Below are 22,684 nucleotides of genomic sequence, written 5' to 3'. Positions count from 1 at the left end.
GCGGTAGGTAGCCTGTCGTAAGAGGCGACTAAAATACCAGATTCAAGGGCTGTGTAGCGCAACCCTTCAGGTTGCCAGCGCAATATATAGCTTCTCCAAACCCAATTGTCAACCTCACCTCTCCGCGGCGAATACTGTTTCACTAACAGGCTAGGCTCTGGCGACCCCCAGCTCCTCATGGAACTTGGTAGAGGGGAGGGAGGGATGGCCTAAAGGGCCCGAGATGGTCGGGCTAGCACCTTAATGGTGCTGGGTTACCGGAGCGCACCGGATCTGTATCCGGCAAAGGACCATCACATTGATAACACTCCCCAAAGCCTTCGGGGAGCAACCTTATCACTACAACACACACACACACCTAAGGAGGTCATATTTTCCTCCACCTGCCTCTGCGAGCTCAATGGAGGTCTTGAGTTTACTCTGCTTCCAAAAAGCGGTGTCGACTGAAATTGGGCGGGAGGGGGCTTTAGTTTTCAACTGCCTACTAAGTATAAAGTAGCAATTGTTGGTAATAGTTATTCTCCCTTTGATTTCTAAGCTGGTATTGTTAACATCAATACCTAAATAGACGAAATCGTTCGTAGTCATGACTTCATATCTGTCAACCGTAACGTAGCTGCCAAGGCGTGAGCGCGCCGATTCTTTCTTGAATGACAGCAATTACTTCGTCTTGTCCACATTTGAGGTTATGTATATATCTTCTTTTTTTTAAACTTGTCTAAAATTATAACCATCACAAAATTGCCAATATAGTTTTGACACTTAAATTCATTACCAACCTAGGTACGGTAATGCAAAGATTAAAAAAAAATTTTACAATGTCGAAGTCAGTTTCTTTCAATAAAATTCTTCACACAACTTTTAATACGAAAGTTGAACAAAAAGCAGCCAATATTAACGAGATTTTATAACGGCATTTTTTCAATGATAGTAATTATTTAATAGCTTCTTAGAGAACGATATTTGCATATGTGAGTATTGTATTATCACTTAGTGCTCTCCAAATTTATTTTTAAATGTATCGGCCACCGTGGTGTGATGGTAGCGTGCTCCGCCTGCCAGACCGTATGCCCTGGGTTTGAACCCCGGGCAAAGCAACATCAAAATTTTAGAAATGAGGTTTTTCAATTAGAAGAAAATTTTTCTAAGCCGGGTGGCCCCGCGGCAGTGTTTGGCGAGTGCTCCGAGTGTATTTCTGCCATGAAAAGCTCTCAAGGAAAACTCATTTTCCTTGCAGATGCCGTTCGGAGTCGGCACAAAACATGTAGGTCGCGTTCAGCCAATTTGTAGGAAAAATCAAGAGGAGCACGACGCAAATTGGAAGCGAAGCGCGGCCTTAGATCTCTTCGGAGGTAATCGCGCCTTACATTTATTTATTTTTTTTTAATTTATACTAGAATGGTTAAATTTTTTTTTTTTTTTGGAAATTCCCAAACGTTAGCGTCCAAATAAGAGACAACCACTTTTTTATTTGGTAAAAGAGTGATCTTGGAGGTTCGTCGTTTTTATAAAAAAATCGATATGCTCTAAATTTTCATATTTTCCTTAAATGTCAGAGCACAGGAAAATTAAATTTAAATTCGTGTTTCATTGGAAATATTCCTACTAGTTTACGGCGCATCCTTAAACAGGTAGAACGAGCGTAGCACCTAAAAGTATGTTGCGAAATTGAAATCGATGGAACTAAAACGATATTTCTGACTATATTGCGTATCGAAACGCGTACGTATGAAAAAATAATAAATTTTTGTTTTAGTACCAAAACGGCCGAAGCAGCTATAAACAAAAAAATAATTTTGGCCTAGTTGCTCACTTTATATTGCGTATTTTTTGGGTACAAAATCACTATTACCGGGTACATAATACTACAATTTTTTTTCGAAATTGACTTGATTCTCTTGCTAACTTGTACGCGGGATTTTATGTGGCAGCTGATTTTGAATACGATGTTTCTTAAAATTCAAAATTTTGAATCTAATAAGGCGGTCAATATTTTTTAAAGTGTTTGGATTCTCTTGAAATTCTGTGTTCGGTGGTTTTTGAGAGAGCTGATTTTGAATCCGATATCAGTTTTTCAAAATTTCGGATTCAATAAGGCGGTGAATATTTTTTGCCCAAACATTTATAAATATAAAAAAATGTTTATGTGTCCGATAAAAGCATTTTTGTATACAAAATTCATGTTTATAGGACCGATTAATTTTAAAGCTCACATGAGGAAACGACCGTTATTATATTAAAATCAATGGACGTAGAACATCAAAATACTGATTTTCCAAAAAATTCTATTAGTTTATTTGTTTTTTTTTTTTTTAATTGGCCGCCATTTGGGGTCCGCCATTGTAAATTTTGAAAAACTGACATACGTCATCAGCGATATTATGTATCACCTAGTATTGAATTTGAGTCGAAAACAATACGCGAAGTGGTCAGTTCATCGTTTTCGTTTCAACGGTTTAAATTTCGCAACATATTTTTAGGCGCAAGCTTCATTTTAAGCATCCAAGGCAGCTGTGAACTTATTTAATTATTTCCGAATAAAACACTAGTTTTAACATGCAAAAAAAACTAGTTTTCTTGTAAATTGACATTTAAAGAAAATATTAAAGCTGAGATCGCCACGATTTTTTCTATAAAAGCGACGAGCGCAACCTGTAAAATCCCTTTTTTCACAAAATAAAAAATTTAGTGTCTTCGTTTTTCACAAGGAGCAATTTGGGGGGTAACCTTTGCAAATTTCTAAAAAGTGCATTTTTTTTAACCACTCTAATAAATATATTTATGAAAGCATACACCTGAGAATATTCAGGCCTGTTCTGAATTCCGACTCGTTTTGAAAAGTAAAACGAGGCTGATTCCGGGTCGAGTTCTTTTTGGTGTTCTCATTCCGATTGAAACAAATCATTCCGATTGAAACAATTCGATTCGAAATTTGAAAAAAATTCCAGCACGAATGGTTTTCGGAAATGCAGAGGCAAGACATAAATTGTGCATAAAAATCGCAAAAATCGATCGATCGAAATTGAGAACACGTCGGTTTCTTTTCGACCAGAATCGCTTTGTTTAGCTTAGATAATTTTTGATAGGAATTTTCAAATTAAGATTTGTTATACTAAATAAACAAATAGTCCAGCAAAAAGTTGTTATAAATCTTTCAAATAAAATGAATAATTTAATAAAAATTATTTGTGGGAAAAATAAGGTAATTATCTGTGCTTAATAGGCTAATTACTTTCGATTCCTGTTCAGAGGCAAAACTGCTGAGAGGCAAAACTTTTCAAATCGACCAAGTCTGTTCGGAATCGATATTCAGAACACCAATCCATTTCGATTCCGAATAAATTCGTCGGAATCGAAATCCAGAACAGGCCCGATAATGCTCGATTTTGCTCTAACCTAGATTTCCTTTCATGTTTTCTTCACTCTTTTTGTTTTAGTAATTATTTGAAGTTCGTCTGTTTATTGAGAATTGATATGTGAAATATTGTGAATTCCTACAAGTGAATATGCACCTTTCAAATAAGGCTTACAGGGGTGGGTGTCATGGTTGGCCAGCGAACGGAAGAAAATTGTTTATATTTGCTCGCGTTAAATAAATTGGGTAGCCATGAATTGCCCACTTGTGTTTCGAACGAACTTTTCTTTTAAATAAGTCTATAGAAAATCAGACTAATGCCCCTATAACGGTTTACAACTCAACTCTCTTTCAATTGAAATTCTGCAATTTGGTATTACTGATTACAACTCAACCTGTCAAAGAAAATGTCGGTTGAAGTTGTCTAGACTTACAACTTTTTGTGACATTACCGTTTACAAATTTGTGTTCGTGAGTTATCCAAGACATCAAAATCTGACAACTGTTTACTAGCAGTTGTCTCAGAAAATTTTAAATTGTTTGGAAAAAATATTATAAAAAAATGGAAAGCGGGTTATTAAGCCTTTCAAAATTAATTTAAACAAATTTTATATTATTTTACATTGAAAAACTTAAAGACCTTATGGAACGATATCCCGAAGATGGACGAGGCAAGCCGCAGTTCGGATGAAGCCAAAATAGGTGAAATTATCGCACAAACATTCTCCTCAATAATATCTGAAACCTCTATAAAAACTATAGATGTTTTTCAGTTCAACACTTAAAACATTTCCACAGCATTTTTGATAGCTGCCTCCAGCAAGGAATCAGCGTGCAGTGCATAATTTGAAACGAGGTTACAGCCGTCCCTAGAATGCGGTTGCAGTAATGGTGCTTCAGTTTGTTTAGTACGAAACAAAATGCTTCCCTACTTAACCGAAAGCAACTTAGAAATCTGCGAAAAAACTTCATTGAAGCTCATAATTTGTCACTGAAACGTTTTATTACTAGGGGCTTGGTAGTTTCAAGGTATTGGAGGGATCACGGAATTTTTTCCCTATTCGCGACATGTCAATTGTGTCACCAAAATTTTCGTCGTTATAAAATAAATCTATGCTAATATCCATTTCGGCATTAATAAAAAAATCACTTGCAAATGCTTAAATTTTAGCCACAAGTTGATCAGCTGTTCATTTATCTGCCAAGTAATCACTCTTTTAGGTTGGCAGCATCAATTCAACTTCAACTGAAATAAGTTGTAATTCGAAATACCAAACAAGAGTTGAGTTGTCTGAAAGTTGAGTTGTTTTGATTACAACACAAGTAAGTTGAGTTGTAAACCGTAATAGTAATAGCGGCATAAATATTTATATTCGTTTATAAAATCTAGTGAATAGCGAAAATGATAGCAGCCAGCAGTGGCGTAACAATAGGATGGCAGTGCTGGCAAAATGCCACGGGCATCCGACCCAATAGGGCCCCGGCCCAAGACGTCGCGAATTCAAAAAATTTTTTTCTACATTGTAACTTTGAATTTCATATTATTTGAAAAGTATATTTTATAAGTTCTGCTTAAAATCCAAAGTTAGGCAAGACCAAGTTAATCGTTAAGCATTTCAACCAAACTAAACAAAAAATGTTGATTAATTTTTAGAGATGTGCACGTTACACGGGAGATAGGTTATTGATATGCAAAATTCTTTTGACACAATTTAATAAATTAAAAATTTTTTTTGGGCATATTATCAAAAGATGGAATATATTATAAAGTTTTATATGTATCTAATAAAGAAAGTGAGTCTTCAACTGCAGTAACGTTAAATCCTTTTAGATGGGCAGGACGTTATGATGTTGTTTTTGCTTTAAAGTTCGGTTTGTTGAATCTTACGAAAACATTCTGTAAAATTGCAAGCCAAATGAAAAAAATATATCTGTTTCGTTCAAAAAGAAGATTGGAAACTATAATTTTGATTTGTTATTAATTTTCTATTGCAAGATCCAACTTACTACCGGTGTAACCTTTAAAGCACTTCAATCAAAAGCCACCGATCTTTCAAATGCCTTAAAACGTTCGAAAATTTGTCTAGAAGAATTGGAAAGGTATCGACATGAATTTTAAATTTTAAAACTGGAAGCGAGTAGTGTAGCAGAAAAATGGTCCATCACCCCTTAATTTTCTAAAGCTTGCCAGGTCCCTTTTGATGAGCTTTGCGAAGACGAGCGTCTCCAAGATTCGAAAAGTTTGTTCAAAGTGAACATACAGTAACGAATTTAGTGCAATTTCGCTTATTTGCAACCTTCTACTAACGTTCGAATGACTACACTGTTGAATAAATAACTCCACTTTTCAATAATGCAAAATGGCCTTTATTAAAGTACTTCACAATAACACTTATACTTCGCAACTGATAGCTTGCTTAAATCAAACTGATTCGTCGTGCCTCAACTGTTGATGCTTGTATACTATTCCTCGTTGCGTATTTCTAGGCTTTTCTAATTCTAGAATTTACTAGTTATTTGCCAGCTATAAAATTAAAAAATATTTTTTGGGTTTTGAAGGAGTGTTTTGGTGAAAAAATTAATTTTTTCGCCATTTTTTAAGGGTTTCTTCAGAAACGTGCAAAAGTGTTGCCGATGTAAATGAATTTGTCTCATAGTTCCTATCCCACTTAAAAGTATGCGATAAAAACGCTGGCATCAACAGTTTTTAAAAATATTTTTTTTTTTTTGGTTTTTGGGACTTGTTTCGGTCGAAATCGATTTTTTTCATTTTCAAGTCTCCAAATCATTTTTTATGTATTTCCATTAGACCCACCAATAAGTATACAAAATGATCGGGGGACGAGCTGAGTTGATTTAGCCATGTCCGTCTTTCCGTCCGTGAAATTTGGTAAGCAGGCATATTTTGATGGGGGATTAGACATATGTCGGAATCGACCGGATCGGACCATTATAGCATATACCTCCCATACAATCGATTGTTCAATAAGAGGGTTTTCGCCATTTCTGCCCCATTTCTGCCTCATTTTAACAGCTAGCAATATCAAATTTTACTACAAGCTTACGTATTGGACATAGATGGTTGTCTGAAAAAATCGTCTAAATCGGACTAAAAATCGATTTCGATAAAAATGATGAAAATCCTCTCCGTTGTGTGGGATATATATTATAAATATTTTTTTGAAAACTGCTAATTTAAAGTTTTTATCGCATAATTTAAAGTGGGATAGGAACTATGAGACAAATTCGTAAATTTTGCAGGCTCGAAAATTATTTTTTTTTTATCGAAAAATCGATTGCGCGATATAGGGTAATAAAGCGAACCAGCTTGGTAGATATAATGATTGATTCGTTTATGTAGATACAAGTGACTGACTGCTTTATTGTTGTTGTGGCTTCATTTATTTTGCATCAGACTAGACTTAGTGTCACTGATATTCGTCACAATATATTACCGAGTATTGGACATCATTTTAAACCAACTGAAATCGCATATAATTCCAATGAATAAAATTGCTTCAAATTCCAGTGTTTTGCAGCCTTCCACTTTAAAGGTTTAAATGACACTGATCTATTAAAAAAAGTCTAGAATTTGTTGAGATATATAAAAAAAAGACATGTCTGAATCATCAGAAAAATTCTGAGTTTTCGACCCACTTTCAGAGACGAAATAGAAAAATCGTCATATATTAGAGCTTTACTGATTTATTAATAATAAAAAATAATTTTATGTCTTGCAGCTTTCATGAAGTATGCACTACAATACCGTTATTTCTTACAATTCATGTGACTACAGCTAGTGCTGAACGATCATTTTCAAAATTAAATTGATAAAAGCCTACTTATGGAACTCTAGGAGACTAGTCTGGTTATGTAACTAAGCCATTAGTGGGACATATACAACGTGTAATTGAGTACGCTGAAAATCTCGAAGTTTATTAAAACTAAACTGAGTACAACGTGATGATTTTTATTGATAGGGTCCCATCATAAGAATTTGCCACGGGCCCCAGATGGTATAGTTACGCTACTGGCAGCCAGTCAAGTAAGCATTTTTAAATATTAAAATAATGCAAAATACCAGTCAATTACAAAAATGTCTGAAAAACTCTATTGAGCATATGATTTAAGTAACCGAACAGTGATTTAACAAGTAACCCAGGCTGTTTGCTATTGTGAAAATTTTTTTTAACATTCGCCACCTGTATGTATATGGGCAAATCCCAAGATCTTTTACTTTTTTGGATACTCGGGTTTTATACACGGGCAAAAGACTTAAGGCCAGAAAAAAGCACAAGGACATTAAGACCGACCTTTTGAATATCCGATCTGATGATTTTAAAAATGAAGAAAGTTGATAGTAAGTTTGTGCAGAACTTCGAAACGTAAAAAAAGTTGATTTTTACACTTTTTCAAGCGATACTCTTGATTTTTTTTTTTTTTTTTTTAATTTTTTCGATCAAACTTTGAGGCATTGCTGAAACGCTTTGGAATTTAAACTGTGTGTTGTCTTTGAGACGGAGATTCTAAAAGTATGAGCAAAATTAATGTGCCCCTCCAATACTCAAAACTATCATCAATCAAAGTTGCGATACTTTTTTTTTTGACAATTTCAATATTGACAGTTTTTTGCTTATAGCTTTTTGAGGCAACTGAGCTTTGCAATTTGGATTATGCACGATAATAGCCTATCAGGGACTAAAAATACCAGGGGCTTCAAACTCGATGTGCCCCTTTCAGTTCTGAAGGTAGAGGCAGAAAAGTTGAAGCATGGGTTGCGTAAATTTTTTTCAGGAGCATGTTTTTTGTGGGCGCAGCTACAATTTTACTTTTATCACTTCATAAGCCCCCATTACTGATACTTAGCATAGACTTGACTTGACTTGGCGTAAACTTGGCAACTTAGCCACGATTATACTCCACTTGGCGCATAAAATCTGGCATCATAATCAGCGTTGAAATTTATTTTTAAATAAATGTCAATTTGTATGACAAAATGTCAAAATGAAATGGAAACAAACAAATGGCATCTCAAAATGTAAACGTCACTTAGAACTTACATAGAAAATCAAAATTCAACAGACTTCTAAGTTAAGTTAAGTTTTGAGTAATCAGTAACATGCAATGTTCATTTAACAGAACTGTAAGTGACAGTTCGCAAGCCAAGTCAAGTCTATGCTAAGTATCGGTAATGGAGCCTATACCCATTTGTTAATTTTTTCTCTACACCACAGCGGCACACCATTAATTGCCTCATCTTGGAATATTCACGCAAGGAAAATTATTGATGTTTGTACATGGGGCAAATATACAAAATTTCCGACAAAAATTGGCAATCGGCAAAAAGTGTAGAAAACTTTTTTAATTTTCTTTAAACAAGTTTTATTTAAAAGCAAATGAAAAGAAACACAAATGTGGTACAAAAATTTAACAAAAAAAAATTTTTTTTTCTACACTTTTTGACGATTGCTAATTTTTGGCGAAAATTTCGTATATTTGCCCCATGTACAAACACCAATAACTTTCCTTGCGTAAATATTCCAAGATGAGGCAATTAATGGTGAACTACTGTGGTGTGGAGAAAAAATTAACAAACGGGTATGAAATATTTGACGGTTACCCGGTTTGATATTTTTGCCGATATCTCTAAAACCGAGTTTCGGGTATCAACAAAATTTTACCTAAATATACCCCACATAGATATGTACATCCTGATAAAATTTCAACAAAATCGGTTAAGAAGTGTTTAAATAAGAAAACAAATTTAAGGTTTTCCAGGTTAATATTTTTATCAATATCTACAAAACCGGATCTCGAGTATTAAAACTTTTTTACCTAAATATACCTCGTTCATATATCTATACGTTTTTAAAGTTTCAAAACAATCGGTAGATAGGTGTTAAAATAAATGTGTTGCAAACTTTGCTGTAAAAAATATTTGGCGGTTACTCGGTTTTATATTTTTACCGATACAAAAAAATTTTACATAGCTAATAGCTGCATATATCTCTATATTTTATTAAAACTTCGATATAATCGGTACAATAGTGTTGAAATAAATGTATATTTAACATTGCGACCTCAATTTATATATATTTTGCTCGATATTTTGACTATATCTTTTTGAGGTATTATGTAAGACGAGAAACGGCGATGCAGTATAGCTCCAATTTACCCCTCAATGTTCCTAACAAAACGATTTTTGCGTGATACCATGTTTCAAAAAAAAATTGTTTTCTCAAAAAAACCAAAGTTGGTCGGATTTCCCCATATATTGAAAATATATTGGCATTAAAAATTTAATAAGGAAAGAAATCTTTATTCGGAAATCGGTCCAAATGGGATGCTTGATATAAATTAATTTAAAATAGTAGTTTCACATATCTGCTTAAAAATAAATTAATGAAATAGTTTTTAGCTTATTCCTTTTTTATTTTATCGCTGGGAACCTTAATCAAGTTTTGGGCAATAAGGAGAATATTTCAATGTGAGCATAAAGCTTTAGCTTTGTAAAACCAAGAAGGGATTTTAATTCCGAAAAATTTTGGGTTGAAATATTGTTGGCGTATTTCTTTTTGCGTTTGCCTCTTATAGGATCGAAACACAGTGAGTCAGAGTCTAAAGTCAGTTTCGATATGTTATCGAAAATATTTTAGTATTAGCCGCACTGACATGACTCTAGCAGACTAATGAAAATAAAAAATTCGTTTGACGGCGAGTCACACGTACACAGCTTACTCACCTGTCAGAAGCGCCGTGTGTAGACCCAATAACAAAAATCAAATTTGTGGCCAAGTGACGTGTGATAAGCGCTAACGGCTATAGCGACGTGTTTTCTATGCAAATTTTCACTCATGCGTAATTTTCTGAAATGCGTTGTCATTTGAGCTGCGAATAGAAAATGGGGTGCGAGCAGCTAAATTGCAGGGCAATAAAGTACGGGAAAAATTATTTTTAATTACGCCATTTTAGATACGTGCAGATGGTGAGCATTGCAGTTTGTTGCTATTAATTTTACGTACTCAATTTTGAACGAACTTTTTGATCTTTTGGTATGGTGTGATGATTTAAATTATTTTAAAGGCGTTAATCTGAGCTACCATACTTATAGCAACTTGCGCAAAACTTAGGATTTAATTAACATAACGTAATAAATTACTTTAGCAAGCTCAATTAGGTAGCTCATTATACTTCTTAACACGATTAGGAGAAGAACAGAGTAGAGGGATTTTAGTGAAGTGACAATTTACACTCAAGGCGCTAAAATTTAAAGGCATCATTTTTTTTGCTCTATTTGTAGAAGTTCCAAAGTTGATATGCATATCGACTATCCTATCTACCATGTGTATAAATAAAGAATTGAGAAAGTTAGTCGATAACTAATTGCTCTTTAAAGTAGTTTTGTTTTGCTTTACGTTACCCTTCCCTCATTCAGTGTATAATTGCTAAAAGGGTCACGATAAAAGTTTCGTGATGAAACACAGTAACGGCCCACGTAACCATTTGATCCAGGTACGCATAATGAGACCCTAAGCGTAATCCACACAGAATCGGTAAACACCTTAACTAGATCGTGCCCGATGAACGCTGTTACCAATATACATTATCCAACTCTTGGAGAAGAGGAAAGCATATTACAAAGGGAGACTCAAAGGGAGACGACTCACTCTGGCTCAACTTCGATCTGGGTACTACAACTTTTACTTGCCCAGAATAAACACCGACACACATACATACGTAATGTATGTCCGGCATGCTAGGAATCCCCATATGATACCAACCATCTTTTAAATTGTAAAATGGAACCTACACCTCTAACAACAATATTCCTCTTGTCCAACCTATGTTTAAACTGCTAGTTTCATTGGACTCCTCTCACAGTTAGGAATGGTCGATTTAAATGTTATTTTTATGAAGATATTACTTATAAAGGGAGGCAACCACGCCCATTTTGAAATATTTTTTAATTATAGTAATTTACTACATCATTTCACGCTTAAACTGAAATATCAGTATAGTTTAGTACACTACCAGAAACATTTTGAGTTTTTTGTCACCACTAGACTTTAAATGTTTCTCTTTCAAAGTAGGCGTGATCGCTGTCCGACTTTTTTAATTTCTTTTAAGGGTTGTACATTTTTCAAATGGCTTCGAAAATTTAACTAAACTAATATTCTTCGGTCAGTCGAATTATAGAGTTTCATCATTTTATCGAAATTACGCCATCGATAAAGACGAGGTCGCCAACCGATTTTGTAAATTTTCGTAAATTATATATTTATTAGGAGTAGAAAGGGCAAAGGACGTGCCAAAGTCTTTATGATGAAAACTTTTAATAACGTATTTTGGAACAATTTTCCGTCATCCCTTGTCAAATTTTGGTTCCGAGACGAACCGGTTTCGGCGTTGTGCCATCATCAGTGTCGATTTTCGTTCTGATCTGTTGTTGTCGTTTGTCCTGTATTTATAGTTCGTAGGTACATGAACAGGTATTGTCAAAATTGATGCTCTTGTACATATAGTTATGTGTATGTGATGTGTGGTCATTCAGAACCGAGGGTGGTTTTTACTAATCGATTTGTGTGGCTGACTGAGGCAGGCAAAAGTCTGTAATTTTACTCGCTTGACCTCCTTTGTGGGTTTATTGTTTTCGTGTGTTAATTGTTTTGTGTTTATTTGTTGTTGGGTGTTTGTCTGTTGTACCTGTATGATTACGTTTTTCCTTGTAAACAAGTTTTATAGGCTCGAATATTGTGTCAGAAATTGTGTTTACCTGTTCGTTTATTATTCTACCGTCGAATTTTTTCTGGTTGTAGATTTCCATGTTTCCTAGTACGTTGAGACGTCGGCCTTTTACTTGTATGTGAATAACCCTAAATGCTTTATTGATTTTTGCTGGGGAGCATTCATTTTCAACCATGTGATTCGCGAAATTAAACTCTTGTGTAATGTTTGGATTCCATGTTTTTTGAAAACTGAGACCGTAGAACTAACAAAGGAGAGCAAATTGGCATCTTTTGACATAAAATATTTATACCCATCAATACCAATATCGGAGACTTTGGATATAGTTAGCTCAACAATAGTTCATAATAAAAAAAAAAGTGAAAGGTATGCAAATCACAAATATGCTAAGAACCACTTTACGTCAACACTATTTTCAATTCAACAATAAAATATATAGACCAACAAACGGTCTTGGAATGCGAAGCCCCACATCAGCCATTCTTATGGAAGTATTCATGCAAAATCTGGAAGAAAAGTACATACAGGAGATGAAGTGTAAATTAGGCGTGTCGTTTTATGTTAGATACGTGGATAACATAATATGCATTTTAACTACTAATAACGAAGAGCTCTTACTGGAGTACTTCAACAAGCAGCACGGAAATATAAAATTTACAATGGAAAGAGAAAAATACGGAGGAATCAACTATCTAGACCTCACGATAAATATTCATAAAGTTGCCAAAAATTTAACTATGACATATATAGAAAGCCAACGGCCACCGACGCAATACATAATACCTTAAATCATCCCCAACAGCATATAAATGCGGCAAGAAGACGTGTGGTACATAGATTTGAAAGAAACCTCTTACACAAGAGGCATATAAGAGAGAGCTTGAAGTAACATATAACATTGCTGCCAACAACGGATATAAAAAAGCACTAGTAGATAAGCTCAGAAGGACGCATGGTGAACCAAAATGAAATAATGAAAAGGTAAATCATAACACCTGGATGACTATGACATATACTGGAAAAGCAACATATAAATTGGCAAACTTTTTAAAAAATACAACATTAAAACAGCGTTCAAAACATCGAACAATCTAGGGCAGAAACTAAGAACTAACACTAACTCAGAGGATACGGTTACCAGCCACGGCGTATACAAGCTTACCTGCGGATGCCAACATAGTTACATAACACAAACAGGACCGCAAATAAGAACGAGGTTCAGAGAGCACATTAGAGATTACAACAAAGAAACACGGAATTCAAACATTATACCAGAGTCTTACTTCGCGAATTACATGGTCGAAAATGAATGGTCACCAGCAAACATCTATAAAATAGTTAAATTTCTTCACATACAAGCAAAAGGCCAACGCCTCAACGTACTCGAAAACACGGAAATCTAAAAAAGAAAACATTCGACGGTAGAATAATAAAGGAACAGATAAACACAATTTCTGACACAATATTCGTGGCTTTAAAACTTGTTTACGAGAAACAAAGTAATCATACCGGTACAACAGATAAACAGACAACAACAAATAAACTCAAAATAATTAACGCACCAAAACAACAAACTCACAAAAGAGGTCAAACCACTAAAATTACCGACTTTTACCTGCCTCATTCAGCCACACAAATCGATCAGTAAAAGCCACCCTCGTTTCTGAATGACCACACAACACATACACATAACTAAATATAAACAAGCATTAAATTTTACAATACCTTCTCATGTATGTACCTACGAACTATAAATACAGGACAAACGACAGCAACAGATCAGAACGAAAATCGACACTGATGACGGCCAACGCCGAACTGGTTTGTCTCGAAACAAAATTTCACAAGAGATGACAAAATTGTTCCAATATACATCATTTATTAACCCGGTCAGAAAATCAGCAAAACAAAATAAGTCAGAAAACTGTGAAATTTTTTTCTTTTTATTATAGGCGGTCCCACGCCCATTTTCAAATATTTTATCAAATTTTTATTTTTGAACTTGTTGGTTCTTTTCGGTGAATTATCATATTTTTTAAGTTTTCGAAATCTTCGATATTGAAAAAGTGGGCGTTCGATTTCGTTTTTGAAAATGAAACAATTCTGGGTCTAGATAAGCTAAATATATCTTAGTTTTTATTATTGTCTACAAGAATTTACGGGCGTACATGGCGTAATCAAATTGTTTTTCGATTTTGATAATTTTGATAAAAGGAAGTGTATATCTTCTCTAATCCTTTATGCTATTAAGTGGAACCGTTATCAAAAACAAGTAAAGGTGTCTAAGTTCGAATGTAACCGAACATTATGTACTTAGCGTGAGCTTCAATTGTACATTTCATTTCAGATAAATTACTTTTCTACATAACACGTGGCACCGCCCGTTAAAAAAAAAAAATGCCTCCCCATTTCCTCTTACAATAAAACTTGACAAGTGAAATATCATTGATTCAAAACTATGTTTTGCTAAGTTATAGCTTATTATTCTACTCTACGACTCTATTAAACTTGTTTTATATCTAAGTTGCCGTGGCCTTTAACCGATCCCGTCCATTTTTACTGGAAATATTTTCTACTATAAGGAAAATATGTGTACACAATTTCATTACGAAATGTTAATTTTTCTTCGATTTATGGCTTCCGAGACATAGAAAATTGCTTAGACATAAAAGGGGCTGTGCCACACCTATTTTAAAAAATTTTAGTGTTTTTCAATTTAATGTTATAATTAAATTTAAAAAGTAAAATACTATTGATACAAAGCTCTTTTTCGCTAAGATATTGCTTATTATTTTCGTTACGACCCTTCTAAAAATCTTTTATTTAAAAGTGGGCGTAATCTTTAACTGATCTTGTCCATTTTTTCTAGAAATATTTCCTGCTTTAGGAAAAATCTCTGCGCCCAATTTTATTACGATCCGTTAATTTTTCTTCTAGTTATGACTCCCGAATCATAGAAAATTGCTTAGTAATAAAAGGGGCGGTGCCACGCCCATTTTTCAAAATTTGAAGTTTTTCCTATTTATTGTTATAAATCCACTTGGGAAATGAGATACCGTTGATATAAAGCTCTTTTTTTGCAAAGATATAGCTTATTTTATTCGTCCAGGACCTGTTTAAAAATCTTTTATATAAAAGTGGGCGTGGTAAAGGCAACCACTCTGCCGAATTTTGTTACGATAAATTTAACGATTTTTGATTTATGGTTAATAATATTTGTAAAATTGATTTTATCACAAGTGGGCGGTGCCATGCCCATTTTAAAAAAATTTATCAAATTTTTATCAAGAGTCTCAATATCAGTCCACACGTCAAATTTCAACATTCCAGGTGTATTATTTGCAAAATAATCAGTTTTTTTGTGTTTTCAAAAATGTTATATGTGTATAAAAAGTGGGCGTGGGTATCATCCGATTTCACTAATTTTCAATACCAATCTACTCTGGGTCCAGATAAGCTCGTGTACGAAATTTGGTGAAGATATCTCAATATTTACTCAAGTTATCGTGTTAGCGGACAGGCGGATGGACGGACAGACGGACATGGTTCAATCAAATTTTTTTTCGACACTGATGATTTTGATATATGGAAGTATATATCTATCTCGATTCCTTAATACCTGTACAACCAACCGTTATCTAATCAAAGCTAATATACTCTGTGTGCAAAGCACGCTGAATATAAAAAAAGTTACAATACGCCTGAGTGCAAGTACACGCTGGATATAATCATAAGAGAGAAGCTCAATTTTCCTAACAAAGGAATGTAAAATTTGCAGTTTTTTCCAAGAATACTTTCTTTCTTTTATACGCAAATATTTTCAGGCAAGCATACGTATGCACATACGTGAGTTGTCATGTGCTCTGTATGTAAGTGTGTGAGTGCACGTTTACGTTGTACTTTTATTGGCATTAATATGCTTTTGTTTTAGGAATACCTCTCACGCATGTTGCCATTGAAACAGGTGCTTTGCTGCTTGCTTTAGTACAACTACTTTAGTAATTGTTGTTGTTGTTGCGAAAGGTATATTACTTATTGTTTCCATACAAAAATGCGCGCAAAAAGTTCAGGGAAAAAGGTTTAAGCTTCCAGTCTGTAGATTAGTTGCACATGTGTTTTCATACCTGCATATTTAGCGTTTTTGCATTGCATTGTCTGTGTGTGAGTGTGTATGTGTTGGTGAGCATGTGTGTTTGTACATAACACGTACCCCAGCAAATTTGGCTACGCTGCGAAGCGTGTGGTTTGGAGAGCAATGCTCAGCGAATTACGTCAGCCAACAGCAATAAAACTAGAAGAAAATAATAACAACAAAAATGAATTCAGCAGCAGCAAAAATTCATGCAACAAAAGTCGCATAAAACCGTTCTCCCATGACGGTGCATAGCAAAAGTGAAACGTGGCTTTTAAACAAATTTGAATATTTCTGCGCTGAGAATTCAATCGTTTGTGTGCACATCTGTACAAACTTATACTCGTACACTTCTCACCTTACAGAAAATGATGTAAGCATTTATAAAAGGAAAGAAATATCTTCAGTAGAGAATGGAGAGTGTGAATCAGAATAGTTTAACAACAAAAAAAAAATTGCTTATTCTACTAAATTAGGCCATATATCGAATGCTTAGTGGAGTATCACCATATAATGTCTATGTGCAACTCGAAAGGCTTTTTACTCCATACCACGAAGGGACTAAGAGTGATGCCACTTAGATGGGTTAGTCTCTGCCTTGCCAGATAAATGCATTCAGAAAGAATGGGAAGCAAAGTTACATCCTCCATCTTAAAAACGTGACAGATTTGTGTCCGATAGATTTAGCTTACTTGGGAAATATCGTAGACTACAACATCGAGTATAGTACGCACTGATAGTTCGTTTGTCTTTACTGTTTAGATAAATGTGTTCGGCTATTACTTTCCTCGCTGTGAGCATAAACAATTTGGCTTGACTTTGCCCTGGGCACTCAACCGAGTGATGTATGAACAGTTTTATTTTCCAGATACTTGTGGTTTCCCCAGTGTGGAACTTTGTGAGTCCACAGAAAGCCCTGGTACATAAAAAGCTGCTATAGCACTCTGCTTGGCTAGGTAGTTTGCATGTTCATTACCTTAATGTCCCTGATATCCGGGAACTCACCCTAATAAAACTTTGTTTTAGGCTCCCAGATCATTTAGGACTCCATTGCATTCATACACTAGCCAACAAGTAATTGTGTAAAACTGCAACGCACGCAAGGTTACTTGGCTGTCTGACATACTCCTCAAGGATAAGTCCCGTCGTAGATATTCTCTACCGCAAATTTATATTCCATGGATTCCTACTTGGAAATTGGTGGGATAGCATCGTATCGTTTTAATTGGTATCATTTTCTTGAAGTTCGGCCCATACATGCCGGATCTTCCTTATCTGTCACAAAATTTTGATCCAACCTTGAACCAGACTTCTGTGTCAGTATATTTTATTTTCCAAAGAGTTCTTTCCATAAGGAATACCTCGATGAGCTATGCAATAAAATAAACGGCTATCTCCCTGATCTCTCCAGTTTTTTCGCCTCGCGAAACCTGTCATTGTCACCGACTAAATCTTCCGCGACCTTATTTACAACATGGACGCCCCAAATGTCGACCATATTGAACATCCACGTCGATGGCACTACGTTACCGACTGTCCTACACCCCAAAATCTTGGGTGTGACGTTTGATCAGGATCTACATTTTGGTGCGCACGCAACCGCAATTGTTCCAAGAATTCAGAGCCGTAATAAAATCCTCAAATCCCTTGCTGGCAGTACCTGGGGAAAAGATAAAGAAACGCTCTTGACCACATACAAAGCAATTAGCCAGCCGATTACGTGCTACGCGTCACCCATATGGTCGCCAAGCCTAAAAACCACCCACTGGAAGAAACTACAGGCCTGCCAAAATACTGCTCTCAGAATCGCCACGGGCTGTCTTCTTATGTCCCCAGAACACCATCTGCATAATGAGGCGAGAATACTCCCCATCAGGGAGAGAAATGAGATGCTGACCAAACAGTTTCTGTTGAATACCCAGAAACCTGGGCATCCCAACAGACATCTGATTGACGAACCAGCACCGCCTAGGGGCCTAAGGAGTCATCTTCGTAAGCATTTTGAGGAAACACGGCACCTGAGAACCCAGCCGTATGAAACGGAAAAACACAAGCAGGTCCTTGGTGAACTCCATAGACAGGCGTCGGACCTTTATGTCGGGAATTGCCCGGTGAATCCAGTACTTGAAGAAAAATATCCAGAACTCGCAGAAGAGGAACGCATACTCCCCAGGGAAACGCGTGTCACTCTTGCTCAACTTCGTTCTGGATACTGTAACAGGTTAAACTCTTACCTATCCAGAATCAACGGCGGCCACCGTGGTGTGATGGTAGCGTGCTCCGCCTATCTCACCGTATGCCCTGGGTTCAACTAACGGGCAAAGCAACATCAAAATTTTAGAAATAAGGTTTTTCAATTAGAATAAAATTTTTCTAAGCGGGGTCGCCCCTCGGCAGTGTTTGGCAAGCGCTCCGGGTGTATTTCTGCCATGAAAAGCTCTCAGTGAAAACTCATCTGCCTTGCAGATGCCGTTCGGAGTCGGCATAAAACATGTAGGTCCCGTCCGGCCAATTTGTAGGGAAAATCAAGAGGAGCACGACCCAAATTGGAAGAGAAGCTCGGCCTTAGATCTCTTCGGAGGTTATCGCGCCTTACATTTATTTTTTTTTATTTATCCAGAATCAACCCCGACATACAAAATGTATGCCCTGCTTGCAATGTGTCCCCACATGACACCAACCATCTCTTTAATTGTAATGTGGAACCAACGCCTCTAACACCCCTTTCCTTATGGTCCACCCCTGTTGAAACGGCAAGTTTCCTTGGACTCCCGTTAGAGGATATTGGTGACAATTTGTGATCGGTCGCGGCTATTAGGTGGGGCGAGCATTGCTACAACAACAACAACAACAATACCTCGAAGTTCTGTGAGGCGCTCAACGTGGAAAACATTGCATGACATACTTAGTTGTATTTCTGAAATATACTTGACATTTTCTGAAAGAAAATTGGAGTATTTGAAATATATTCGAGTTTTTCTGAATTACAGTTGATTTATCTGAAAAAATGTGTCCTGTTGTTGTTGTTCTAGTAGCAATGAGGACACTCCCCGAAGGTCTTGGGGAGCGTTATCGATTTTGATGGTCCTCCACCGAATGCAGATCTGGTATGTTCAGGTACCAAGCCCGACCATCTCGGGAACGATTAGTTATGACCACATGTAACAGGATTCGACATGGATAGGTGAGGTTGACAATTGGGTATGAAGAATCTATATATTGCGCTGGAAACCTGAAAGGGTTGCGCTACACAACTCATTGAATCTATTTGGTATTTTAGTCAGCTCTTACGACAGGCATACATACCGCGGATATATTGTAACCCCCTAACCCGCTGGGGGTAAACAAAAAAATGTTTTCTTTTCGTGCACAGTAGACTTACAGTGTGATTTATATTTAGTAAAAGACACATATTGAATTTTTTAATTTTTTGTGAGCTGTATAATATATACATACATACTAACTTGCACAACATATTGCATAAGGCTGCACTTTTTGGTTATAGCTACAGCATTCTGGTAAACGTCACAGAACTCTCATGTTTTTTTTTTTTCAATTTCATTGCCATTTTTGCATTTTTGCAGGTATTCGATGTTTTGTTTTTATTGTCGTTATTTGTAGCACGTAGTACTTACCAATTGTGGTGAGCACATTGTAAAAATGATTACATTGCTAGACTTCGCCAACGCGAGCAGTAATTTTGGGAGCAGAAAATAAATGTGAGGGTCGAGTTGGGTTTTTTTTTCTTTTGCATATTTCTTTAAAAATGTATATGTATTGCGTATCCAAATAAGTATTTTTCATTTCTGAAACCAAAAAAAATGATCGAATATCATATCGATAATACGACTTATAAAAATAGGTCGGGCGCTGCTCTACTTTCCGTAAAGAGCATATTAACGGACAAGTTAGTGAATCTATAGCATTAATAAATTCCCTTAAAAGCACCAACAAAATTTCATCAGAAGTCTCGATTCCTTTATACCTGTACAACCAACCGTTATCCAATCAAAGTTAATATACTCTGTGAGCCCTGCTCAACTGAGTATACAAATAATACCAACATTATATAAAACTTATGTCAAAATTGTTACACAAAAAAAAATTTACGTAACGTAATTCGCTGAAGTTACTCTAAAAATTGTTTACGATTTGATTTGTTAGATATTTGGACTATTAAATGGACACTTATATTTTTTGTCGAAGCGATTACAGGTACTTTCTTAATCCATTCCTTTTTAAATATGTCCACTGCTAAGATTTTGGACGCACCTGTTTATGTAAGAGCAAATATCTAGGTATACAATATAATACTGGCCCGAATATGATTTTCATACATACCTTTTATAGACGTGTAGGCATCTTTACCCAGTATGAAAAATCAAGACCCTACCCCTGCCACTAATTTGGAACTATTGGTGTACACGTGTACTCCGTCGGCTGCCACTTGGGATCCCTTATGGCACGCATTCTCTTTTATAGCTATAAAAGCTCTTCGAGGCGCAGGTAGGGATTAAGAAATTCTTTTAGTCAAGTATTTGACAGCGATATACTACCATGGCCGTGAGGTCTGCGCTCAAGCTGCTCCGAGGAATTGCGCCGCCTTGTAGTTGTGAATGTTACATTCTTCGCCACAGTTGAAATGTGCAGAATTTCGTAGAGTACAGCTGTCATGATCAGAGCTCCCGTCATGCCCTATAATTTTTTGAGATAGATTCTTTTTGTGTGGTTATCCACAAAACAAGGACTCCATAGTATTTACATGCAAAAAGTGCCGCGTAAGTCTTCTTCACCCCCTCCTCCGAATTTAGCTTCCACGATATCTTACTGCCCAGAATAATTCCAACCATAATTTCCCCATTGATTATAATTCGGTAACTGGTCGTAATTCGTTATAATAGTAAGATGATAAAGCTCTTTTGAAATGGCCCGAAATTATACCAAAATAACTTTAAAATATTTCCCATATATTTCTGAAAAAGGCACAAATTAATTCAGCAGAGAGCCGAACTGATATCGAAGTAGATGATTAATTTGTTACGGAATGGTACCAAGTTCATATTAAAAGTACACAATCATTTTGAAAAGATCACTTACTGATTTCTATAGAGTTTAGAGCAACATTTGCCTTTCTCTTTCTATGCATCTGCTTCTCCCTCTCTGCCTTTTCTGTCACTTATTTTCCTCTCAACCTTTATCTAACTTTATCAATTTCACAGTCTATTGCTCCATCTTTTTTCTCTTCTCTCTAGTTCTTATTCTCCTAAATAACTTTTTCCTAGTCCCACCGGACCGGACCCACTAGAACCGGACCCAGTCCCAGTCAATGCCCCAGTCTAAGTTCCTGTCCTTCTCCTAGGCTCAGTCGGTCCCTGGTCCTTTTAGGAAAGAATTTTTAGTAAATACAATCTAAGTAAAGGGCTACCTTTGTGAAGTGACCTTGCAAATTTTAATAAAATCAGGGAGTAGTTTCGGAGTCCAAAAGCCGCATACAAACATACATCCTTCTTTGTATGTACAGCGAGAGCTAGATTAAATCTTCTTAGTGCACAAACATTAGCATATACAGAAAAACGTATCAAAAATAGAGCTGTTGTTAAAATTTTTAGCGCAAGATTATACAATGAAAATACATACATATGTGAATGTACTCTCGAAATTTAATAACGCTATCGAAGTTGTGTATATGCGTAATTGATATATAACGTCCCACTCAACGCAAGTTTGCTCTCACAGTGCACAGCAAAAAAAAAAAAAAACACTCACTGTATTTATGGTATAAATACTACTTTTGTTTAAACAATTTTGCCCATATTAGAGAGAATGAAGTATTTTTTTATGCAGAATCAAGGGAAATATTTAAAAGTTTTTCTGCAAAGAAGAAGTGTTCCAATCGAGCCATCCTTTTTACATTTATAGCTGTGCTATCAAAATTATTTTCATATTTGAATACATCTTGGCAATATGACACGCCCCATAATATATACCTTCAAATTATATTGAAAATATCCATCTCACGTTGCTAAGATTTCAAATGCAAAAACCCGTTAAAAACTGGTAGTATTCTTTGTGAGGTGATGGGCGTACAATGACACTTAGCGATTTTATTTTATAAGATTTGTATAGACATTGTAACGAATGTTGAGAAAATTCTGATTATTTTGCACCTTCTGCTAACGTTCGAATCGCTGTACTGACGAATAAATAAATACAATATTCAGTATTGCAAAATGGTCTTTATTTAGATTAATTTGGAAGTAGTACAATTATACTCCACTATCACGTACTTCAAAAAAGCATGTTTTAATCAAACTGATTAGTTATTCCTCAGCTCGCGCTACTTTTATACTCTCTGTTGCGTCGTTCGCAGGTCTAGACTTTTTACGAAGATGTAACAGTTATTTATGGTTATGTGTGTGTGTATGTACATAAGTGTGGCAGCTTGCTGTATT

General features: G+C 35.7%; 1 long non-coding RNA gene across 1 annotated transcript in view; it reads left to right on the top strand.

Annotated features, from left to right (window-relative positions):
- LOC137244499 (uncharacterized) overlaps positions 1 to 22,684 on the top strand; it is a 290,699-nt gene that overhangs the window by 9,584 nt on the left and 258,431 nt on the right. The window lies entirely within an intron of this gene.

Source organism: Eurosta solidaginis, chromosome 1 (assembly GCF_040869045.1).
Source record: "Eurosta solidaginis isolate ZX-2024a chromosome 1, ASM4086904v1, whole genome shotgun sequence".
In the NCBI taxonomy this organism is placed as follows: domain Eukaryota; kingdom Metazoa; phylum Arthropoda; class Insecta; order Diptera; family Tephritidae; genus Eurosta; species Eurosta solidaginis.
Note: the sequence above shows the minus strand (reverse complement) of the source record. Positions and strands in the feature narration are given on the sequence as shown.